General features: G+C 44.9%; 1 protein-coding gene across 8 annotated transcripts in view; it reads right to left on the bottom strand.

The window, feature by feature from the left end:
• Positions 1-9,376: 9,376 nt before the first annotated feature.
• The window catches only part of Cip4 (formin-binding protein 1-like Cip4), a 213,183-nt gene continuing 202,028 nt past the window's right edge, over positions 9,377-20,531 (bottom strand). For all 8 annotated transcript variants that reach the window (XM_084603466.1, XM_084603465.1, XM_084603463.1 and 5 more), the window contains exon 15: positions 9,377-13,004. The gene's annotated coding sequence lies outside the window, so the exon portion shown is untranslated. The remainder of the gene's footprint in view (positions 13,005-20,531) is intronic.

The raw sequence follows: 20,531 nt of genomic DNA on the forward strand, positions 1-20,531 counted from the left end.
AGACAATAGAGTCTTTTATTCTCAGCCGTAGTTTCGAATTGAGGGAACAGCAGGAACAGTACAGAAAAAAACTGGTTTTGCTGCTGCTACAAGGTCTATGCATGTAGATTCTGCGTAATTGCCTGCAAATAATCATAATTTGAAAGCTGCGTTTAATTTTTTTTTTTAGATTACGCAACTGCCAATAACTGCGCTCAAAATATATTAAAAAGTGCTTGAAAAAAAAATTAGCAACATTTAGCACCCAGATAGTTTTGCTCAGAGTTTTGCTCGCCGACACGGCTATAATGAACTACTAGTTATAGTGAACTACTAGTGTAGTGCCTAGAATATATTCTAGGCACTATACTACTAGACACGGCCAAGGCATGGCCGCACCAACATTTGGCAACATTGATTTCATGTTTAACAACTCAAAGGCTGCACCAGAAAACAACGCCTTCTTCAAAAACTCATTTTTTTAATTTGAAGGTTTTTTTTTTATTACGTCAGACTCTCAATGATTAATCGCTATTGAAAAGCTGGACACGGCCTAATACGGCTTCATCGTCATCGTCATCGCTTTTTATTTTCACGTAACATATCTTGTATTTTTTTTTTTTTTAAATATAGGCGCGTTTTTTACTCAAAAGTCACGACGCGGGCCCCGGAGGAATGTAGAGTGAGCCTTGATTCTGTGCATTCGTAATCTTCGCTTTCGTGCTTTTTCTTTTGGTGTTTTGGTGGAGTGGCTGGTATTCGAAGCGACGCAGGGACTCGGGAGTCGTGAGTCTTCGCAGTGCGCTGTTGGGATCGTGTGTTTAAAATCTCTTGATACGTGTGTTTGCTTTCCTCATTGTGATGAAAACGTGCAAGAATACTGACCGTGTGCGGGGCTGCAAATATATTGAGTACGTATACCTGCGCATGAGTTATTTGCACACACGCTAGCCCACACATATGCAGTTGTGTAGTGGTTGAAAAAAAATAAGGCTGAGAGCATATCTAATGGCGCGTAAACGTTGACGTTTGGAATTAAGCTGTGAAATTATACAAAATGTTCTTATCTTATGGACAGTCAATTTTTCGTCACTATAGACCGATTGAGCTAAGTACGCGAGCACAGAAGTCGGACCTTTAACGCTACATCCGCTGTCGCTCAGGCCAAAGCAGCCCATATATCACTGCTAGGAAAAAAAAAAAAAGATAACCAGCAAGCGTGCATGCTGTTCCGCGCACTGTGCCTGTGCTTTGCCGAGGGCAGCTCCAAGCCGTCACTGGTTTAAAACCGCACTGTCTACGTTGGCTAGCCTGCCCGCCTCTCTCCTTTCATCCTTTCCGCACTTCTACGAACAAAAAAAAAATTTAAAAAAAAAGCGCGCATGCTGTTGTGTGGTTTGCTCGCACGATGGCTAGACGCCCTCCTTCAATCAGTTCAAAGCCGCGCTCCGACGCCCAATCGCCTCCTTTCATCCTTGCCGCACATAGGACTTGAGAGACGTTTTGCCACCATCCTCTCACACCCTCCAGTAAAATGCGCTGCAACAGGAGGCACCGCAATGGGAGGCGGATGAAAAACTGGCGGCATGACCTCGGACACTTGTTCCCGAATCATGTGCTGAAGTGTCGATGCCAAATTTGATGGGGGGGTTGGAACAGAGGGAAGCAGCGACAGCTGCCGAGCGACCTCCTCACGGACAAACTGCTGAGTCTGAAGTATGGGAGAATTGTTGACTTCTCTCGTCACGTTGATGTTAAGAGTCACGGCCTGTGTTGAGGACAACCGAGAGAAGACGCCCTTGGCGCAGTTCGTCATAACTCAGGCACAGGTTGATGATCTCGCTGACAGCGGTGGGGCTTTTGGCTGTAAGCATGTGAAAGGCATTTTCCTCAATGCCCTTAAGCAGATGCTTGATGCGCTTAGTCTCTGTCATTGATGCACTTGCATCGATCGAGGATGTCTTCGTTGTAGCTGGTGAAGCTTTCACCAGCCTGCTGGGAACGAGAGCGAAAATGCTGCTCAGCTCGAAGTTTGCGCATGGCCGGACAGTTGAAGATGTCAATAAAGGCGGTCTTGAAAGCAGACCGGATGGCGATTCGTGGTCTTGGAACCAATGTTCGCAACATCCATCAAGTAGAAAACGACATTTGTCAGCTTCATGCTGTCGCCCCACCGATTGGGAGCGCCCACTCGGTTGTAGGAGGACAACCATCCTCCACATCGTGGTCGTCTATGTCACTAAAAAGGGCAGGATCCTGTTGACGAAGCGCACCGGGGCAGGTTGCGGGTGGCAGTTAAGAAATGTTTTGTTGGATGGCGTTAGATGGCATCGTGGTACTAAGGGTACGACTGCATAGCTCCAGGAGCCATCCTCCACATTGCGGTCGTTTGCGTCACTGAAAAGGGCAGGATCCCGTTGACGAAGCGCACCAGGGCAGGTTGCGGGTTGCGGTAAAGAAATGTTTTGTTGGATGGCGTCAGATGGCATTGTAGTACTAAGGGTACGTCTGCATAGTTCCAGGAGCCATCCTCCACATCGTGGTCGTCTGTGTCACTGAAAAGGGCAGGATCCCATTGACGAAGTGCACCGGGGCGGGTGGTGGTAAAGAAATGTTTTGTTGGGTGGCGTCAGATGGCATCATGGTACTAAGGGTACGACTGCATAGTTCCAGGAGCCATCCTCCGCATCGTGGTCGTCTGTGCCAATGAAAAGGGCAGGATCCCGTTGACGAAGTGCACCGGGGCAGGTTGCGGGTGGCGGTAAAGAAGTGGTTTGTTGGATGGCGTGAGATGGCATTGTGGTACTAAGGGTACGACTGCATAGCTCCAGAAGCCATCCTCCACATCGTGGTCTGTGCCACTGAAAAGGGCAGGATCCCGTTGACAAAGTGCACCAGGGCAGGTTGCGGGTGGCGGTAAAGAAATGTTTTGTTGGATGGCGTCAGATGGCATCGTGGTACTAAGGGTACGACTGCACAGCTCCAGGAGCCATCCTCCGCATCGTGGTCGTCTGTGCCACTGAAAAGGGCAGGATCCCGTTGAGAAGTGCACCGGGGCAGGTTGCGGGTGGCGGTAAAGAAGTGGTTTGTTGGATGGCGTGAGATGGCATTGTGGTACTTAAGGGTACGACTGCATAGCTCCAGGAGCCATCCTCCACATCGTGGTCTGTGCCACTGAAAAGGGCAGAATCCCATTGACGAAGTGCACCGGGGCAGGTTGCGGGTGGCGGTAAAGAAATGTTTTGTTGGATGGCGTGAGATGGCATCGTGGTACTAAGGGTACGACTGCATAGCTCCAGGAGCCATCCTCTACATTGTGGCCGTCTGTGCCACTGAAATTGGCAGGATCCCGTTAACGAAGTGCACCGGGGCAGGTTGCGGGTGGTGGTAAAGAAATGTTTTGTTGGATGGTGTCAGATGGCATCGTGGTACTAAGGGTACGACTGCATATTTCCAGGAGCCATCCTCCGCATCGTGGTCGTCTGTGCCACTGAAAAGGGCAGGTTGCGGGTGACTGTAAAGAAATGTTTTGTTGGATGGCGTCGAATGGCATCGTGTTACTAAGGGTACGACTGCATAGCTCCAGGAGCCATCCTCCACATCGTGGTAGTCTGTGTCACTGAAAAGGGCAGGATCCCGTTGACGAAGTGCACCGGGGCAGGTTGCGGGTGGTGGTAAAGAAATGTTTTGTTGGATGGCATGAGATGGCATCGTGGTACTGAGGGTACGACTGCATAGCTCCAGGAGCCATCCTCCACATCGTGGTCGTCTGTACCACTGAAAAGAGCAGGATCCCGTTGACGAAGTGCACCGGGGCAGGTTGCAGGTGGTGGTAAAGAAATGTTTTGTTGGATGGCATCAGATGGCATCGTGGTCCTAAGGGTACGACTGCATAGTTCCAGGAGCCATCCTCCGCATCGTGGTCGTCTGTGCCATTGAAAAGGGCAGGATCCCGTTGACGAAGCGCACCGGGGCAGGTTGCGGGTGACGGTAAAGAAATGTTTTGTTGGATGGCGTGATATGGCATCGTGGTACTAAGGGTACGACTGCATAGCTCCAGGAGCCATCCTCCACATCGTGGTCGTCTGTGTCACTGAAAAGGGCAGGATCCCATTGACGAAGTGCACCTGGGCAGGTTGCGGGTGGCGGTAAAGAAGTGGTTTGTTGGATGGCGTCAGATGGCATCGTAGTACTAAGGGTATGAATGCGCAGCTCCAGGATCAGTCCTCGCACACTCCATCAAGTGTTAAGTGGGGGTTCAAGCACTGGAAGCGGGCAGGACCGGAGCAGTGGTGCTTAGCTTGTAGACGCTAGTACGCCCAAAAGCACTTCGTTTTCTCCCTCAGCCATCTGTTCGCATAATCATAACTTCTTTACGGAGCTTTTTATTCTTTGCATAGATTCAGCTGGTCACATCAAGTACTGTGCTCAGCATCCAATTGACACAAGCAGGAAACTTTTTTTTTTTTTTCACTTTCCTCATTTGATAAAAAATGTGCAGAATACATTTGTTTCGAAAGGGTACCTCACACCATTTGGCCTTGTGTGCAGTGGAATAATTCAGGCTTGTTTAAATGTGAACCGTGGTAATGTGACTCGAGGCAATGCCAAAAATAACAGATGCACATGTAAACCCAACCAATTGAAATGATGAAGGTTGAACTGGCTTTCCATTTGTTTGGTGATGAAGTCATAAAGAGTCTTCTTTTTTTTTTATATCGACATGTGGAGACAACAATATTACTGTGCTTTTGTTTGTGTGGCACTCCCACATAATACTTTATTTTTTTTTAAATGAGTATTGGTGTACCATATACCATATGCTTACCATATACCACTGTTAGCCACAATGCTAAGCATGTTCTTGTTTTATACAGTTTTACACTTGTCCATTTCCCATGTTGGAAAGACCTGTCTGCTAAGGTTTAGCTCTCTGTTCAACATTCTCATCTGAGCCATGCTTTTACAAAATCTGGAAGTGTCGGATGCAACGTGTTCTGTATTTAAATAGGCTTCATGTGTCAAAGTCGGCAAAATGCTGAAGATATCCATGTTTCAGTTTTATAAGGGCAGTTGTTTTAAAGTTGATCACCTTCGAAGCTGTAGGAGTCTCTTTTAGCTACAAAATGGTTGGTTCTTTAAATTATTTAGAGTTTTCTCGCAAGCTACGTTCTTATTTGTGGACCAGTGTAAGGTGCTCTGGACTTTGTATTTAAATTGAATTTTTCATGTACAGCTGTTAGCAACGGTGCTCAAAATGTTCTTGTGTTTTGTTTTGGAAAAGCTTTTAAATAAAATTGCATGAACCTATTGTTTGGTTGTACAAACATGAATGACAGATTGTTTCTGCTTAGATAACTGTAATGGCACCATTCTCTTTCAACAGCAAGCACAAGGTTGAGAAAACTTGCAATGAACCATTTGTTACTTTTATGCAGCAGCCCTACATTATATATACCACATTTGTGTTATTGTAAGTCTACCTGTTTTCTGAATTTGGGGTGGAGGTTGACTTATATAGTCAAAGACAAGATGAGATATTGGTGATGCTGCTACATGGCTGCAGTTTTGTTTACTCTCTCTGGCTCTTCTCATACCATGCAGCCATAGACTCTGTGTAAACACAGCACAATGTGAGGAACTGTGGCAGTTTTAAACTGAAGTGAATGTCTTTCTTTTTTTATTGGTGCAGCAGTTGCTGGAATATGTCAGCCATTTTAATAGTGTTTTAGGGAAGCCAGTCACTAATATTAAAACCAGTCTTCGAACTATTCTTTTTTTGCCGCTTTTCGATGGAGGCGAAAAGGAAGGCAGCCATGTGCCATGCTATGTCAGTGGTCGAAATTTCCGGAGCCCTCCACTAGAGTCTTTCGTAGCATAAATCTGGTACTTTAAACCCCATAAACGAAACGAAACATATACTTTTTTAAGTTTCAATACGTCTTCTGTAGCGCCATGATAGCAGTGTTGGCAGATGTCAGAAAACCATTAGTGATGTTGAATAGTAAGTTGGCTAACTTAAATCAGGTAGTCACCTCATAACTATTACAGTTAGGTGCCTGGTTGCTGTTAAGACTTGTAGCCTGCTGTTAAGAATAAGAATAATCATATCAGTTTTTATAATTGCTTAGGGCACAGGCTTTTCAAAATGTGTGTCTTTTCATGCAAGATAGCCAAAATTTGTTGGGCCACAGCATTGACATGTTGTCAAAATTCGGAAAACATTTACGACGATTGCTAACAGCGGATAAAAGTCTTCAGTTGCTACCAGGCACCTAACTTTAGAAACAAAAAGGTTACATATCCTAATTTTGTTAACCAGCCTACTAATAACATTACCTACCTTTTTTTTCAGACTTCTGCCAGCACTGATATATAATGGTGCTGCAGAAGGTGCCTTCATACCCGAAAAAGACCATCTTTAAAAAACTTAGTGGCCAGTTTCCCTGAAACACCTGGTATACTTGTATACTGTGTTCACAAAATCTGTAGTACAATTTTTCTCGCTAAAATTGAGCATGTGAAATATGAAAGTATGCTATCTCTGTCGAAATATGTTCCACGAAAACAGTAGTATATCCTTCCAGAAGATTATATATCTGAAAATAGAGGTTATATTGAGCTACAGAAACAGCTTATGTTATGCCAATTGAAGATACCATTTCTATAGGTTTTTCCTTTCTTCCAGTCTCTTACTGTATCCTATGGCAGCTGCTATTCGAGTTTTCCGATTTTTGCTTCCAACCCCTTTCGGACTGCTTCGAAGGTGCCCAGCAGTATAGTCGTAGGTCTCTCTCACCCCTCTCCTTCTGCAGCTAGCCTAGCTGATGCTTACACCACAAGCCATCTTTGTGCCACGAGAATGCGACCTCGGAATTTTTTGGCTCCACCCACATCAACATATGCGCGAGGCAGCGCGCGGTGCACAAATCTGGGGTCAGACCACCAGCGCAGGTGTGATGGTGGTGCAGGTACCTATGTACAGTCCTCATTCGATGCTACAGATAAGTTGCTTTTCAGTTTACTTCAAATTGACTGCGCTAGGTAGATCTCAACCGCCTGAACGCTCTGCAGCATAAACCGTTATCATTAAAACAATCAATTGGCTGTAAACCGAGATATGCGGGCCATATTGGAAAAATGTCCGTCACAGATCAAAATTGCCCCCAAAAAATGGAAACGAGAACAAATTTTTAATAAAATATCCAAATACAGTCCAAAATGTCTCGTTGCCAGATTACACCCTCCCATTCTTCATGTTAAAGAAAAGTGCTGCGTATTAACGCCAGACGGGCGCCACTTCAGTATGGCTGAGAGGGGGCTACTGAAAAGGTAAAACTAGTCACTTATCCTCGAAATAAAATTGGCTGTGGTTTAGCTCTGGTTAAACTGGGTTGAATTGCGTTACCAATACCTTCATAGTTGCACTTATCGTTCAGCATGTAGTGTACCTCATGGTGTAGCTTGAGATGTTAAAGTGGGACTTTATAGTGGGCTGGCAGGAGCTGCCAACTTGGGCATTTCACATGGGACAGTTATGTCAGAATCGGCCTGCCAGAACCCTGGCATTCACGTTACCCCTATAGGCCACTAAGGCACGTTCATACGGCTTGGTTAGTCGTATTCGGCTCGGCTGCGGCTCAAGGTCAAACGTGGCCCTTCCCGCGACTATGTGATGGGCCGAAACCTGGGGGTTTAAGCATGGCTTGAAACTAGTGATGCAAGCGAAAGAATTAAGCGTGGTTATGCATGGTTTTATGGTCAAGCCTCACCTTGAGAGCAAGCAGCCGTGATAACACCTAGCTGTAACACCGCCTTTTCAATCTAAGATTTCTTTTCATACTTTTTCTTTGTTAGATTTTGGGGATAGTAAGACGCAGTATACTTTTGGGTGGATACCTACACTTAATCAGGTCAAGGTCACACCACCTTTTTGAAGGTCAAGAAGCCGGACAAGTTAAGTTGACCTTGGGTGATACATGGCATAGTGAAGCTTTCGCTTGAAGAATAGAGACTTGGAGGTACGGGTGGCAGATCATCTGGCGTTCTGCTATTGAAGGCAGCTGAAGCTCGCGCAGATCGAGGGGCCAAACGCTTGCTTTCATTTCCACAAGGAGAGTCTATGGTCTAGACAGTCTTAGTTGACTCTAGTTGGAAATCTTGTCTGGCGTTAGAAGCTGAGTGGAAAAGCTGGCACGTGCTTTCTAAAGTAGGCCAGAAATTTTGAGCCTGCGTGCCAAGTGTTTGAGAAAGCAATGGCCGAGCTCCTGCCTTAGATTTCAGTCATGGTTGGCCTAAGGATCTAGACAAAAAAAAAAGCCAGTAAAACCAGTTCGCACCTACCTTACATCCAGTTGAGTACAGTGTTCTAAAATTCTAGTTGAGCATCAAGTGAGACGACCTCACAGCAATCAGCATTTCCAGCCAAGAAACCAGACAGATGTTACCAACGTTTCAGTTGCAGTGTATTGTGGCATTCGACCAAACTGTAGAATGGCTGCCTTCACGTCCAGCTTGCAGCACTGCGTCGTTCGTGTCACAAGCTGTCCATGAGGCTGTTACTGCGACGGCGAGCACTTTTTTTTAATAAGGCTTCACCAGTGTCAATGAACAACACATAGCAGATAATATGGTACACATGGTACAGTCATTGTCAAAAACACAGTTGCCAGTTTCCAAGCTTGGGCTTGTTGCATATCTTCAGCTTTCGCAATCGCGCATGTACTAGACTAATCTTGTGCTCGCCCTTTTCGAGCTTAGGCGCTCCAAGAGTGCTTCCAGGTATGAGTTGCAGGGCTGCACCTATGTTTGCCCACCCGCATGCAGCAGCATCATTTGCACGTACGTTTGTTCATTCCTGTAAATACAGCTGGCCAGTTTCAACAAATTGCACCTTTCAACTTTTTATTTACTGAAGTACTATTCTGTGGTGCATACGCTCAATGTTGCAACACTGCCGAGCTGCAGTGTAAACAAACTTGAAACAGTGACCCTGATATAGGTCACGAAATCTCTCCTCCAAGTGCTCCGTTGCACTGCGGTTTGGCAGTCTTCTCAGGCGTCAGGGTGCAATATTTTTTTAAGTGATGCAATGTCAAGAAAAATTTGCAAGTGTAGTCAGTAAGTTAATGCCATGCAGGAGTTATATCTACCTTTAAATATTTACAATCAAAGGTGTTGACAGTGTAATGAATCGATGGTTACAACAAAATTTAAATGTGCTTCCAGATTTTTATTAATAACTTGCAGTAGTATGATTGTACTTGTCATATCTAGTTTAAATTACATACTTGCATAAATCAGCTTGGCATGCCTCAGCAGCAATAGAGAAGGAGCATCATTCTCTGTTTCTGCCTGCAGCATGTCAGATATCACATATTCACAACTAAAGGACACGTACGTCAACAATTTTTATTGTCATTCATAAATGTAGTCAAGACAACAGATAAGAGGCAGGAAGGGAACATACATGAAAAAAAAAAAAAAAAAAAAAAAAAGGTGGCAGGAAAATCACAGTAGCAAGGCAATTAACTCACTCTCATCAGCACATTCACTACAATTTGTAAGCACATCCTCTGCATTACACAAAAACCATTCACTTAGTCATGCAAACTCTCAAAGGCTGCATTTAAGCCCTGCGGACTTGTCACAAAACATTAATACTTGAAGATGTTTGGACAATCCTTGCAGCCATACACTTGCTATCACCCACTAACAACAACAAAAAGACAAATATCTTACCATGAACTAAAAAAAAAATGCAGCTACAAGGACAGAACAGGCACCCACTTTCTGAAGAGACTACATTTGTGAGGCTTAGCAATAGTCACTCAGCCATTACGGATGCACCTCTGTATTTACATAAATGTTACACAATATGCTGTTTGTTCAGGACACTGCACTGCTCATGACAGCCAGTCATTGGACATCATAAAAATAGCTCAAGAAAAAAAACAACAGCCACACTGTGTTCACACATGATCTCTCTCTCTTTCATGCTAATTAAAAATAGGAAGCCACAATACTAAAATAAAAACAGCACACAATATAATGAACCTCTACAGTTTCTCAGAAGCTCACAAACAGTCATTCTAGGTATCAGAAACAGTCGCATCGTCTAGCATGCAACACAAGTAACATGAATGCAGAACGAGAAAAGTGAAGCTTAAAGCAGAGTTAACAGAGCACATTTGCCGAGTTTCTACATGAGTGAATGAGTTTAGCCTGCACAACATTATGCCTGCTCTGTGCTTGCTGATGATTTCAAGCAAGTCAAGAGGCAGCAAAAGAGTAGAAAGCTGATGAATACAAAGCTGTAGTGAGAATGAGAGGACTGAACTTCATTACAAGGAGAAGGGTGTAAATATTTTTTTTAGAGTGGCCTTCTGACAAAAGAAGAAAAAAATTGAAACAGTTACCATTACAAACTAAGATAGCAGGCATCTTGGGTAAATTTTCCACAACAGAAACAAATACCAGCGCTGTTGGGACCATTTGCAAAGAGCGATATAGGCTAACTGTTACAAGCTCCTTTGAAGCTAGTCATGCTATTTTGGCAAAACAAAAAAGTAGAATACATAAAAACAAGAACAACAGATTACGGTATAATGATACTCCAGCACGCAAGAACAATTTCAATATACATGTTGACAGTATGCCAAAGCGTAAAAATAAACAAGGATGTTTGCGGTATTCATTCCCCCATTTGATGAGGCCATTAGGACACTTGAGGGCAGCGCATTATTTACACATACATGGTGCACAAAAATGTCACCCCAATATGCTGAACTAAACCACTTCCTGTTTGCCCACAAAACACAAGCTGCAAATCTGCCTTAAATGCGGAGACTGCTTGCCACTGTGTGCACGTGTGGCTATTGTCAATAGACGATTATTAGGCCACATTTTTTTTTTTTTATGCCCTCCAGCCTTCATATAGAACAAGTGCTTTGAGGACCACAACAAAAAAAAGCATAATGTTGAAGAAATAAAAAGCATCACCACATCAGCATGCACAACAGACTGCTCAGAAGGCAGAGGTTACAACACAGTGCCAAATGAGCCAAGAGAGTTACACTGACATAGTTCAACCTAAACAAAAGTCAAATTCATCAACACAAATAACAGAATACCATGTGAGTAAAGGCAAAGTGCACCACAGGCCCATGGCATCAACCCTGCTCACAATAACTTAACGCTTATTGCATGGCAGAATGATCAATTCAGTTAGACGCAGTTTGTTGCCAACAAATTCCATTTGGCGAGAGTGGGATTTCCATCAACACAACAGGCCACCGAGACCATCATGTTTATGACAATCATGCACAATTACATCGCATTTCCTGTGAACTGTATTACCACAATCTTTGTATGTGTATGGCACGCACATATTTCAGCACAGGGAGAGAAGAATACTCTCTGGCACAACTCATGCACATACAAAACAAGCACACTAATTGTGGATGGACTGCTAACCTTGCATGCAGTTGGGCACTGTTAAAGAAGTTTATGCTTCAAGAACATATGTGAAAAAAAGCCTCAACTGGCATGCATAAACTTGCTTCCAAGATTGCCAAGAAAAAAAAAAGAGTGCCACAAAATGATGCATCTTTCCAGCATATTCAGCACTTCAGTAGAGCTTTGAGTAACAAGTGGTAATCAAAAGCCTATTCCGAACGAAGCAACACACAATTGCTTATAAGCTTGATGTGGACCTTGTGCACAAAGCGAAGTTAATGCTGCTCCCAGCACAGCTTGCTTTGCGCTGCAATTACAGTTATCGAGCTTACTCCCAGTGCTCCAACTTTTCCGCCTTACAGCAGAGCAGTAGTAAAATATGCATAGCACGGCACAACCAATAGTTGAAAATGCTGCAACTGTGTCAATGACAGTCAAATTGAAACTCCAGAGGTGCATTTCACCATTACTGGTCACCACTGCAGGTCACAGACACACATCCAAATTTGATCTGGCCGAGTTTCAGCGCTGAAGGTGAAAAGTCGGGAGCACAGAAAATCGTCGCTGACCCATCACGACAGTTCGTGATAAGCACCTAAACAAAGCTGTCACTTCTACCTAGACACAAACAAAAAGTGCAGCCAAATTAAAACCGGCACGACTTTCTCAATATCATCATCTGTGTCAAACAAAATTGTCAAGCAGCACGCAGCATAAAGTACACCGCTAGGCTGCATGTTCCAAAGCAGTCACTGCCAGAAAGGATGTACTACATGCTAAAGTTCTGCCAACGCTGTTTTGATGACCTATGCCATCAGTTGTCTCACTAAAACATGTTGACTACTTAGGACACTAGCTGTGTCAACAAAAGAGAACCTCAAACAATATCCTCTGAAGTATAATAAATAAAATTAACGTAACCAAGATAGAAAAACCACTTTTGAGGCCACAATTTCCAAAGAGAATTTTTCCACAACTGTTTCTTTCACTATTGCTAGCAGCAGGGATTGGAAAGCACCATCACTACCTCGACATCCAAAAACAAGCAAATCACTGCCATAAACGTGCAGAAGGGGGGGGGGGGGGGGGGGTGTTCAAAAGAACATGCTCACGCAATAAAAACGAAACTTTTTTTTTTTTTCGATGTCTTCAACAGCCCGTACAATTCTTCGCACCTCTCCATTTATATTTGTCCATAGTCATGCATACATGTACACACACACGCACGCACAGGCACAAACTAGTAGATATACAAACTCTCAATACAATTCAGCACGACTGCCCTTCTCTCTACATGAGCATGTGACTAAAGAGAAGGATCAGCTAAAAGTGCATTTCAGCCATCACCACCTTCTCTCTCTGCCTGTGTAGTGGCGGAGGATAAATTAACTGCAGGCATCCCTACATGGCCACTTGGGTCAATACCAAAGGGAATACTGAGAGTGATGAAGCTGTGGCTTCCATCTTTTCATTCCACAGTTGCTGCGGTGCAGAGCAACTCTTCCTTGTCCCATCCATCTTGGGCGAAGAGGAATGCACAAAATAACTAAGGAGAAAAAAAAAAAGTCCTGAAAGAGAAGAAAAATATGCAACTTCAGTCAGCAGGAAAATAGACACGCTGCACCGCAGCAGAAACAGTTCAAAAGCGCACACGCAAATAAAACCCTAAAGCCTCTCAAAGGCATCACTTTTTAAGGATCTAAAAACCTGCACGCAAGAGAGAAGCAGCAGAGTCAACTGACTGCAGTTAGTTTTGTTAAGGAGAATCGGCTGTCACTGGACAGCTCAACAGAAGCATCTCGCTGCACAAAGTTTTTACAAACTTCCAATAGTAGAGATTAGTGAATGTCAACAGTGGGACCCATGTGGTACTACGAAAGAAGAGACCACATGCTGAACATTGCCAGAAGCAGAACTAGCTTTTTTTCCAGGTGCCAGCACCCCCTTTGCCAGCACCCCCTTTTCAAAATGCTTTACATTTAGTGAGCCATCACGTGTGAACTGTGAATGTACATCATATATGTGTGGCTTGTGCATACACTGGGCAATTCTTTCTTAATCATTACAGCTTTATTAGAAAGCACAGTGCTGATGGTCATGTGGATGCAGCATGCACAACCCATGGCAAACAAAGGCATATGGTGTGCCAGCTCGGGGGAGTTGGTAGTAGCTAGGCTGCAGGAGCGAGCTAAAATGCACAGCTACCTTGCTGGGCACCTCTTTGAAGTTGAAAAAAAGGCATAGTGTGAGAAAAAAAAAAAGGGATGAGAGAAAGACACAGGATGACGGCTCCTTTTTAAAATCATGAGCTACACAAACACACACAAACAGCAGCCACTGTGGGATACAGTAAGCTAGGGTGTGTGCAAACTATGTGTGGAGGCAACATCCCAAATTAATATTCATTTTTGCTTTCCAACATGGAACGAAAGGCGAGATTTCATCTTTACACCAAGCTTTTAATTAAAGGGACACTAAAGACATCCAAAGATGCTATGAAAATCTAATAAACTACATTTGGTGACACTGTCGCCGCATATCCGGCAGCAAAAAATCGAATAATTGCTGAGATATTGCGATAAGAAGTTGAGGTTGTTTTCTTGTTCCTGCCGGTCGAATTCAAACTGTGCCCTCCGACTACGTAGTCGGAGTTGAGTGACACACACTATGACGTAAGCGAAGACTCCGTGATAGCTAGCGAGCCGGCGCGGCCCGCGGCGTCGCATCCCTCAAGGGCCAACATGGCAACAGCGTACTCGCAATGACGGCCACAGCCGAAATAAATAAAACAATGATAGTAATTTACCGAACGACGGGCCCATAAAGGAAAAAAAAAAAACAGAGCGCTTGTAATGCACAATACTTTACATGTTTCTCAAGCTTTTGCGCTCCTTCTTACACTGTGTATAAACAAACCGAGCCCTCGGTCATCGCAATGCTTCCCGACGTTTACATAAAAATAAGATTTACAGTCGAACCCGGTTATATCGAACCCGGATATATCGAATTTTGGTTATATCGAACTCACGGAATATCCCCTTGAAAATCCCATGTAAAAGTATAGGAAAGCCGCGTCATATATCGAACTTAATTTCACCGGTCGTTCGATATATCAAACTCCGCACCACGCACTGGAAAGTGTGCTTTCCCCAAAGACGATCACATCACCCTTGGCCGTTTGCCGCGTGCCGTTTTCAAGCCACGTGCCGAAGGAATGAGAAGGGACAGTTCAGCGACGGCTGGTCTGGGCAGCGCCGCGCCCATTCCCCAAAGGCGCGCATCTGCAGTTATCGTTTTCCGCGCGCCAACACATGACGTTTGCCCATCCTTTTGCCAAGCTATCTCTCTCCTTCAGCACGCGCTACGCATACGCCAAGCCAGCTCAGCCCGTTTTCAGACAGGCGTCAACGCTTTCTCCAGCGTGTGTTGCGAACCCTCTGCACACTGCGCGGCGGCTGAGGTGGCTATGGTGCCTGCGGACGTTAAAAAGCAGCAGCTCTCTCACTTTTTTTTTTTTTTGCGAGTCATCCTTTCTTATCGTTGTGCTGTTCGGACGTTAAAAAGCGGCAGTTCTTTTTTTTTTTTCTTTTTGCGGGAGTCGTTGTTTATCCTTGCATGTATGAATCAACGAAAGCACGCGGTCAGCTGCTGCGATCATGACGCCCACCCCAAGCGCGGCGTAATAAATCGAACCAGGCTTCTGCAATCAAGCAATCACAGGCACTCTGCCAAGTTCGCTCCCCGCCACCACAGGAGCTATCAAAAGATAAACGCGCCCAGACGTTATCGCTACGCAGCATCTTGGCACGCTGCCAAGAAATGAGCTGTGGATGAGACGACCCAAACAGAGTGACGCACGCCATCGACATACAAGTGAAAACGCTTGCGATTTCTGGCGGCGACACAGAAACCTTGTTTTGAGCTGCCGCGGTGGCTCCAGCAGCGAGAGGGACACAGTTCCAACAAGTTTGAAAATTTTCGCTCTGTCGCTGCCGCTCGTCCCTGAGATACTCAATCGCTTGCAAGTGAGCGAGCTGGCCTTAACGCTTTTTTTTTTTTTTAAATTCTCCGTGCAAAAGTGCAGGGTGGGTTCATTGTGTGAGTGGGTTGCTGACGCGACATATACGGTATCGTTTTTTGGCATCGTAAGTGCCGTCACAAGCCGATTCTTGTATATCGAATTATCGATATATCGAACTATTTCGCGATCCCCTTTGAGTTCGATATATCCGGGTTCGACTGTAGTTACCAGCAAAATAGTGTCCTCGCTGCTGCGCTTGTCAGTTTTGAAGCTTAGTCGCACTTTTTTCCTTCAAGGTCTGTGCTACAGCTCCGTGTTCAGCAAAAATTACGTCCACGGTAGCAGAGCATGACCGAAGTGCCGGCGCCACTAAATTTGCCAGTGCTGTGAAATTCCACATGTTAAAATGGATCCAGTGCACAATATAGTGCGCATAGGCATCCAGAACATTAGTTGCAAGTCGTGAGACCAAACAGCATGCGCCGATGGTCAAGAAGTTGTAATTTTTACACCGGCAGCAGAAACATTTTATTGTAAATGGGGCCGTGACGTAAAGACCAAAAATATTTCTAAGGTTCCTGTAACGCAGCGTAGCCGAGCGGTTAGCGCCCAACTTAACGGAACAAGCAGTGGCGAGTTCGAATCTTACCGCTACTGGCAGTTTTTTTTTCTACAGATCAATTTTTTTTTACCTTTTGTAATGTATTTTTGGTGCTTCGTTATTTTTAGTTTTTACTTTTTACCCGAGGCCCTTTTTTTCGCTGGGTGACGAGCGCAATATATCGACGCTCTCCTTGGTATGAGCGGCAAGTATGCCCCTTTTGTTTACGACGCCTGCAAATAGCACGTTGAAGGTCTTGTTGACGCAGTATGTTGGTCAGATGTGCCATGATTTAGTGAACAATTGAATGATAATGCGTTTTTCCTTCGGTACTTAGCATATGTATGCTTTTCGTGGCGTACGTAGCTGCAGTCGAGCGGTCAGGTTGCAGTCGAAGCGGCGACGGCGGCGATATGTTGGCGCAGAAGTGTGAACGAAGGAGCGTGTCGGTGGCAGCGGATTTCGCTCGCTCGCGCCTCCGAATGCTCAAATGGGAACCAGCAAGGCGCATCTGCTGCTCCAAGCTTGTAATTCAGGCGCTGCAGGTCCAAACAAACTATCCGAGTGCGCACGAAATGCCTGAGCCGAAACATAACCAAAACTGAAGTGGGCGCCTGTGGCACCTCCAAGTATATTTTTGCATTTGCCTTGCAACGTTTACGTTGTCTTTTCGCCGTTGTTTACGTACGATAAAAGCGTGTTATTACATTCGAGAGAAAACCTACGACCGCATTCAAACGGGCAACGTAATTCGCATTTGTCAGCCTCCGTGATCCCTAGCGCGTCACGTGATTTGTAGTTGCGCGTTTCGGCTGTGGCGGCGATACCTGTATTTCTGTTCTTCCTCTTTACTACCTTATAACAGTAAGAGTGGATTTTTTGTAATCAGGAATTGGCATTCTATCGATGCAAGCCCACTTCAGTTTTCTCTTTAGTGTCCCTTTAAAATATTGTGCATTTTTGCACCTTCGTGTTGTTCATATTAGTGCACATTTTGTTTTGTTTTATTAGCAAACTTATTTACAGAAATTTGGGCACATACTTTTATAACGAATATCGAATATAACGGACAAATTTTCGCACCACGTACTACTTCGTTACAACGAGGTTCAACTGTATTGTACATTACAAAAGGCTGAAAAACATCCATCACTTCTCTCACTAATGACCCCTATGTGGCTATGTAACCAGCAGAAATTAGGTTTTGTTTAGTTTATGGAGTTTAACGTCCCAAAGTAACTCTGGCTATGAGGGACGCCGTAGAGGAGGGCTCCAGAAATTTCAACCATCTGGTGTTCTTTAAATTGCACTGCAAGTTGATATTTATTTCGAAAAACCACCTTCCAATGCCTGGGGCTTGACTTATAATCAGTGTCGACCTATGCGTGTAGTCAAAACTAGATTGTGTAGAAGTGAAGGTAATATTACGTACGATCACGCATAATTCAATGATAGTTGTTAGACATGGTATGAAAGCAAGCTGCTTAAGAAACTTCTTTATAAAGGTACGTCTTAAATTTTTGTTTTCATATATGACAAATTGCTTTGCAGGCGAAATGTGGGCATTCCACGTAATAACTAGCAATGCAGTGCCTCAGATCCAATCCAATCACAAACCACGTGCCCAGTCACATGCACCCAGGATTCGCATCTTCGCACATATTTTTCATGCCTCATTACCGTTCCTACATCTTGCTTCGTTCATGATATATCGTTGACCGTCAGTGGTGTGTGTGCAAGACAGACACCAACATGCTGCCGCAACCACGGCTTAGCTTTCAGGCGGCAAGTGATCACCTAGGCTGAATTGGAAAACAACGTCGCAGCAGGGCAGAAGTTTAACGTGCTGGAAAAGTGTGCGAGGGATTGGAGAAAGTAAAGAGCAAGATCTTTGCACATGCTGCTGCAGGCCGTTCCTTTCGTAGCCTGAAGACCAGATGATGTCCTTCCATTGAAGATGCGGTTCGAAACTGGTTTCACGACCACAGGAGCAAAGAGCCCAAGTGTTTGCTATAGTGACATTGAAGCGAAGGCATGTGTTTCAAAGATACTTAGTATGAAGTGCCAACTGACATGGTCTCTGGGGCGTTCACTCCGTACGACATCTCATCACTACTTCAGACAGTCAGCAGCAGCAGTGGGTCAGATGACTGCGGCTGCGTCCTCCTCATGAGCGATGAAAAATCGTAAGAGGCATTTCATGAACGAAAAAACATCTCTGAATGACTCGGTCTTCTGGAAAACTTACTGGCGAGCTATGGCAGCAGAGCAATTTAATGTCTACCTATAATTTAGGTCAACCTATAACTGGCAATGTATGCTACGTCTTTGTTTTTTGCCTGCGATTAATTTATGTATTATCTCCAACTAAGAGCTCTGCTGCCTTTCTGAAGTGTAGTGCTGTGATTATTCTGAGGTACAGTCGAACCCGGTTATATCGGACCCGAATATATCGAATTTTGGTTATATCGAACTCACGGAATATCCCCTTAAAAATCCCATGTAAAAGTATAGAAAAGCCGCGTCATATATCAAACTCAATTTCACCGGTCGTTCGATATATCGAACTCCGCACCACGCACTGGAAAGTGTGACTTCCCCAAAGACGATTGCATCACCCTTGGCCGTTTGCCGCGTGACGTTTTTAAGCCACGCGCGGAAGGAATGAGAGGGGACAGTTCGGCGACGGCTGGTCTGGGCAGCGCCGCGCCCATTCCCCAAAGGCGCGCGCGCATCTGCAGTTATCCTTTCTCACGCACCAGTACATGACCACCAGTACATGACGATTGCAAGACATGTGCGTGGGTGTGCCCGTTGTTTTGCCGAGCTATCTCTTTCCTTCAGCGCGCGCTTACCCATGCGTCAAGCCAGCTCAGCCCGTGTTCAGACAGACGTCGGACGCTTTCTCCAGCGTGTGTTGCGAACACTCTGTGTACGCGGCGGCGGCTGACGTGGCTATGGCGCCTGCGGACGTGGACGTTAAGAAGCGGCAGATCTTTCCCTCTCTCTGTGGTTTTCTTTTTTTTTTTTTTTTTCTTATCGCTGTGCTGTACGCGGGGCGTAGCTTAAGCTATGGCTGGCTGCGGACGTTAAAAGTGGCAGGTTTTTTTTTTTTTTTTTTTTTTTTTGGGGGGGGGGGGGGGGGGGGAGGGGGGGAGTCGTTTATCCTTGCACGTATGAATCAACGAAAGCACGCGGTCAGCTGCGATCATGACGCCCGCCCCAAGCGCAGCGTGATAAATGGAACCAGGCTAGTGCAATCAAGCCATAACGGGCACTCTGCCAAGTTCGCTCCCTGCCACCACAGGAGCTATCACAGGGCGCACAGGGCGCCGTGATGTTATCGCTGCACAGCATCTTGGCACGCTGACAAGAAATGAGTTGTAGATGAGACGACCAAAACGGAGTGGCGCGCGCCATCCACATGCAGTGAAAACGCTCGCGATTTCTGCCGCAGTGACATAGAAACCTTGTTCTGAGCTGCCGCGGTGGCTGGAGCGGAGCAGCGAGAGGGACATGGTTCTAACAAGTTGGAAATTTTTCGCTCTGTCGCTGCCGCTCGTGGCTGAGATCGCCCAATTGCTTGCATGTGAGCGAGCTAGCCTTAACGCATTTTTTTTTTCTTCAAAATTCTCGGGTGCGAAAGTGGAGGGTGGGTTCATTATGCAAGTGAGTCAGTTACACGACAAATACGGTATCGTTTTTTTGCATCGTAAGTGCCATCACAAGCTGATTTCTGTATATCGAATTATCGATATATCGAACTATTTTGCGATCCCCTTGAGTTCGATATATCTGGGTTCGACTGTAATCAGTGTAGACTGTACTTCAATGAGAGAATTTCTCAGAAGAAAAAGAAAAGCCAAGGTCACTCTAGGCTCTTCTTTCTCTTCAGAGAACTTTTCTTTGGCTTGAGACACTCTTTCGCTCAGTTACACCAGCAGCGGCATCAATGGTGACGTGGATCAACCGCCAAACAGGATTCATAAGACAACAGGGTGCTCTAAGACTAGATTAATGCTATTTCCAAAGAGGATTCACGCCCTCAGTTTTCAGCTTACTTCATGCATAGTTCAATAAATGCCCCATCTGCAATTATACCCCCTTTCTGAAAGGCGACTGTATTAACGATTTCATGTAACATACATTTGGACACACCCAGCAAGCTTGCGTCTCTTTTTATTAGAGGAACTTCTGTTAACCTGTAATAAGTCATAAGCTGCAGGTACGTCTCACGCACATACAAATTATAAAGTTGAACACGTAACAGCTTTAGAAGAGGAATGGCATCAATTTCAAGCTGTTCTGACCACTGGTTTTATAGCAAAAAGCATGCAACATTAGTACCAATAGCATCTTGAAAAGATGTTCAAGGCACTTTCCTTAGAAGTGAAATTTGCTTTAAGAAATATCATGAGGCAGCTGACTGATGGAAGAAGATAAAAGGTGGTTTGGTTCATGGTGTTTAATGTC

This window comes from Amblyomma maculatum, chromosome 5, assembly GCF_055883805.1.
Source record: "Amblyomma maculatum isolate TAMU_Amacu chromosome 5, ASM5588380v1, whole genome shotgun sequence".
In the NCBI taxonomy this organism is placed as follows: domain Eukaryota; kingdom Metazoa; phylum Arthropoda; class Arachnida; order Ixodida; family Ixodidae; genus Amblyomma; species Amblyomma maculatum.